This window comes from Rana temporaria (genome assembly GCF_905171775.1).
Source record: "Rana temporaria chromosome 4 unlocalized genomic scaffold, aRanTem1.1 chr4q, whole genome shotgun sequence".
Lineage (NCBI taxonomy): Eukaryota > Metazoa > Chordata > Amphibia > Anura > Ranidae > Rana > Rana temporaria.
Window position 1 is genome coordinate 750,671 of NW_024404451.1, and position 5,521 is coordinate 756,191.

At 45.3% G+C, this 5,521-nt stretch overlaps 1 long non-coding RNA gene across 1 annotated transcript; it reads right to left on the reverse strand.

The window, feature by feature from the left end:
• Window positions 1-330: 330 nt before the first annotated feature.
• On the reverse strand, window positions 331-578 carry LOC120921785. Its single transcript, XR_005744976.1, has 2 exons — window positions 484-578; window positions 331-362 (listed from the first exon to the last, which is right to left on the reverse strand). It is a non-coding gene; the product is annotated as an uncharacterized LOC120921785 (long non-coding RNA).
• Window positions 579-5,521: the final 4,943 nt, after the last annotated feature.

The following is a 5,521-nucleotide window of genomic DNA, read 5'->3' on the forward strand; positions in this document are numbered from 1 at the left end:
AAACCCCAGAATCTCCATAAATCCAGTCTAGATACATATATTGTGTCTGCAGCACAGAGAAGGAAGATTATCCGAGAGAAATACAGGAATACAGGACGGGGAACACAGCTCAGGAAAGTGACCAGGGGATTACAGGCTGATATCACCCAGTGCCCGCCCTACTCTGGACCAATCAGTGAGCAGTATGGGTGGAGGAATGGATTTAGTGTTAATGACCCACCTGTGCTGATCTCTGTAGGAGTGTCCTCCTCTATAAATGTCCCCGTTATTCCATCCTCCTCCATAGACTGCTGATCATCCCTCACATACGTCTCTTCTTCTTCTGATTTCACCTCAAATTCTATATCGATTGGATCTCCACTCTAAATCAAGAGAATGAGAGAGAATATCATCTGTAAGATATAAACTTTACTATTGTGACATCATACAGAAAATCCACACATTGTCTCTATTAGTGTGTTTTATAACCTACGTCCCACCAACCTTGCAAAAGGGAGGGATAGTGTGACCTTCCTGTGTGGAATCCCGGGAATACAGAGGACGGGGACACCTCTCTGGTGGGTTCCTGGTATTAGGTGGCTCCATCATATCCTTGTGTCCTTCTGAAAACTCCTCCATCACTCCATACTCCTCATCCTCCTCTTTATACTCTTCTTTAACATCAATATTATCATCCCTGAGGTTTCCACTCTGAATATATAATAAAACATTCATTGTAACAAACATGCTGTGTATAAATCAGAACTACCAATAATTGTCACTCATCTACCTGATGGTGGTGGGGGATGGTGTGACCTTCCTGTGTGGAATCCCGGGAATACAGAGGACGGGGACATCTCTCTGGTGGGTTTCTGTATCTGGATGACTCCACCATGGTGTCCTGGTACAGATCTTTGTGTCCTTTTAGAGACTCTGACTCCTCCATCACCCCATCCTCATCATCCTCCTCTTTTATCTCTTCTTTAACCTCAACTTTAGGATCTCTCAGGTTTCCACTCTGAATATAGAATAAAAATGACATCAATGGTAACAATGCAGATAATGTACAGATCCTAATGATACTATCAGTGATTGTTCCTCATCTACCTGATGATGGTGGGGGATGGTGTGACCTTCCTGTGTGGAATCCCGGGAATACAGAGGACAGGGACATCTCTCTGGTGGGTTCCCATTACTGGATCCATCTGTAGGAAACACACACACTGACTGAATACATTGTTTCTATGTGTTTATCAGATGATGGGGGGGATCTAGGTGGAGCCTCCGTACTGCTCTCTCCTTTACAATAAAGTCTCCTCTTACCTGGTGATGTGAGGGGCGGCTGATTCTCCATCATGACGTCCTTGTAGAGATCCTTGTGTACTTCTAAATACTCCTACATAGGGAAATAGACAGTGACATCACCTGATACTTACAAAGATAAAGTCATCATCCAGACACATCCCTTGTGTTGAACCTTCACAGACATCAGGAATAGTTATTTCCTCCTCCATAAAGATTATAAAATCAAAAACAAGTATCATAAGTCCACCTCTAACTAAAACCCCCAACCTGTATTATCGTATAATCTGTTAGTATAAACTGAAATGAAGAGAATGTTCCGGCCTTGTAAGTGGGGGAATGTTCTGACCCTGAAGGGGTTAATCTAGGTCTCCACACTATATATGTGTGTATCACCATCTGCTGGAGATAAAAGATGTCACAGTGACTATGGAGGAAGAGGACGGACATGACGGGGGTTACTGGGTGTAAATAGAAGATAAGATCTTATTACCTCCTCTGCTGCCTCTTCCAGCGATGTCTCCTCTCTAATTCCTCCTGACTCACCTCTCACCCGGAACTTCCTGTCTGTCCCTGACATCATTTCCTGTCTTCCATAGAGACTTCTTCTCTCTATGGTAGAAGTGAGATCACCATCTTGTGGAGATCAGAGGAACTGCAGCCCAGAGAAACGTCTCATAGTCTGAACACGGCCTTGTGCTGTGTGTGTATGTACTGTACAGAGGCGGCTCTCTAATTAGGAAAGTTAGGTGGTCACCTACAGGGGCATTGCGGCCACCTAATTTGCCTACCATATGTGTGGGAGAAAATGTCCCCTGGTTGGTGACCCCGGGCTGGACTGGCTGTAGGAAATTCCGGGGCCGAATGTCCTAACAAGAACTGCCTTCCCCCAAGCTCCCCTTTCACTCACTGCCCCTCCCATCACACACTCTGCCAATCAGATGTTACATCACAACAGGGCTCTGCAGCCCTGTATCCAATGAGGGCGCTGCTGACATCTTCCTTTTCATCCACCGTGTGTGCCTGGCACTCTGTACTGTGTATGCAACAAATGCTCAGAGGGGCATGAAGATGCCGGGAGGAGACCAGAGATGACAGGGGTGATGTGCTTAGGACTGGACACAGGTGAATGTCTGTATAGTTTCTGACCATCTCCTGTATCGTGAAGTCAAGAGTGGGAGTGCTGCCAGGACAGGGGTCACGGGTGGAGTCAGACGTGTGTGGACTGTGGAGAGAAGAAAATAGGAGCCACCAAGCTGAAGTCCAGAGAGGACCATCTGACTGAGCCCTGCATGGTGCACCTGAGAGGAGGCCAGATGGAGGGGGATCAGTGATGTAAGGAGGGAGTGAATACAGTAAGGAAAGGGAGCACTGCTATAAAGGTTCCCCCGTATATCAGTAACCCCCCTGTCCTTAATGCATTAACTCTGCGGAAGGTGGTCTGTGGTCACTAGAGTCCCCTCACATCATAGTTCCCTTTGGAACTCTGTGGACCCTGATATAAAGGGAAACTCTAATGTAAATGGGAATGCTGTGCACTCTGATATAAGGTGATCTCTGGTCACCAGAGCCCCCTCTTACATCATAGTTCCCCTTTACAAGAAAGTCCCTTTACATCAAAGGTCCCCTTGCTCTGTAAAGGGGAATCCTGCAGACTCTGATGTAAGGGGGAACTCTGTGCTGGTTGGGTTATATTACCCTGACCTTCATGTAAATGGAGAAATATGGGTTTTGTTGCTCGTTGCAGCCGCACAAATTGTATCTATATTTGTGTGTGTGTAATATATATATATATATATATATACACAAATCCAATGTTTAATGATCTTTGATTAAAGAAGAATTGGTGAGAGAAAATTCTAGAAACTGTGAATTCATAGTTCAAAGGATTTACGGCTCTTTATATATGAAATTTATACATTTTATCACTTGAATTATTTTTCCCATTATGGGTGTGAGTGGGGCCTCATGTCCAAGTTTTGTCTGAGGCCTCACACAGCCTAGAGCCGCCTCTGGTACTGTATATCCTTATAGATGGGTCATGTCCACTCCCACCAAGGGGGAGAGAAATATATTACTGCCTAGTCCAGACTTTCTCAGCCAGGGTTCCTCCAAAGGGTTCTAGGCGTTCCTTGAGCAATGGACAATTTCTGTCTCTCTGTAACAACCAACATCAATGGGGGGAGGGCAGTCTTCCCACTGATGACGATGTAAGAATGTCCTTCTTCACTGACCTCTGATATAAGGGGGTCCTTCTCTTATTGGTCACCAATGTAATGGACCAATAAAGCGACCACTTAAAATGAGCTCTGGGTTTGGACATAATTTGGCTTGTTTAGGTGATTGGTGGTCACAAGTGTCCTAACACCCAGTGATGTACACCCACCAGGCTTATTCAGCTGTCAGCTGGGGATTTTCTGGTTGGCCGGTGAATGTAATGTTAATAAAAGTACAAAAAAATAGGATTTTTAAAACAGCTTACCTGTAAAATCCTTTTCTTGGAGTACATCACGGGACACAGAGTCTAGAAATTACTAAGTGGGTTATATGTTCCACCTTCAGGTGCTGGACACTGGTGTAATCAATTAGACAGGACGTTCCCTCCCTATATAACCCCTCCCATACTGGGAGCACCTCAGTTTTTGTAGCAAAGCAATAAGTGTCTCAATATCCCCCAAACAAGAGGGGTGGGAGCTCTGTGTCCCGTGATGTACTCCAAGAAAAGGATTTTACAGGTAAGCTGTTATAAAAATCCTATTTTCTTTATGGTACATCACGGGACACAGAGTCTAGTCATTACTAAGTGGGATGTCCCAAAGCAATGCTTACTGAGGGGAGGGAGACACAAATAACGCAGACCGCCATCAGACGTGAGGACCTATAATGCTGCCCGCAGCATACTGCACCAAAAAGCGGCATCCTTAGTAACTGGCTAAAAAACTGAGGTGCTCTCAGTATGGAGGGGTTATATAGGGAGGGAACTTCCTGTCTAATTGATTACACCAGTGTCCAGCACCTGAAGGTGGAACATATAACCCACTTAGTAATTACTAGACTCTGTGTCCCGTGATGTACGATAAAGAAGAAACTGTATGGACCCCCCCACCACCAAGAAATTCATACTAGACCCTTATTAGAGCATGCAGCCTGACTGCCCAGGGAAGGGTGGGGGGTGGGGAGTGAGCATGCCTCCTCCTGAACCATACCAAACCACATACCCTCAACATGGGGAGAGAATCTTGCCAAGTCCATTCCCTCCTGGTTGGAAAGTAGAACAAGTCCAATGTATGAGCTCGTATCGGGGAACATGAGGGATCTGTAAACATAAGACATCGGGAAATGTATATCTGTCTGTAGAACACGGGGGAGATATTGGAACTCTAATTCATGGTCACCTGGAAATAATGAAAAGGAGAAAGTCCATCCAAACCGTGAGATTGGTCAGAGACTAATTGGTATCATTCTGGGCATTGCCAGACTAGGTCTTGGTGACAGAGTGAAGGGTGATGCTGCTCATACTATATGTGACCCTCATCTACATCATGGACATCTTCTTCAGCTTCTTAGTAAATAGGATGAAAATCTTCCGTTTACATTGATACCCTGACAGTCTAATTAAAGCTAGTTATTTGTATGAATAAATACACATGAAGATGTCTGGCAAGCTAAAGCAATCCTAGAGAAGAGGTTGGGGATTCTGAGTAGTCATAGAAAGGCCCAGCACCCCAATAGTAGAGGAAGAGGTGGTCTGGTGACATGGAGAAGAAGACTCCGGTCAGTCTCTGGATCTCCATCATTGGAAACATGGTAAGAAAACAAATACAGCGGGATGGTGGAGGAGATGTTGGTGTCGGTGTGGAAATGGACAGAACACGGGATGATGACACTGAAAGAACAATACGGCTTCATTCTACGATATGTCAAGGAGGGAACCGTACAAGAGAGACTTTTCTCTCTAATTAATGTCAGTAGAAGACCCGGAGAAAGCCTGTTCTGACCACTGCACTCTGTACCCTGGGCAGTCTCTGACCATCTCCTGGAGCATGTCCACAGTCTCTAACCTTCTCTTGTATCATGTCTGCAATCTCTTACTTAAATACACTGCTAATAGTATTACAAAATTTCGATTCAGTGTACCTCTAGCAGGCATGATACAAGAGATCAATGCAGCCTCGCCAGTGCCTGTGGGATGCAGCCTACAAGTGCCTGTGGGATGCAGCCTCGCCAGTGCCCATAAGAT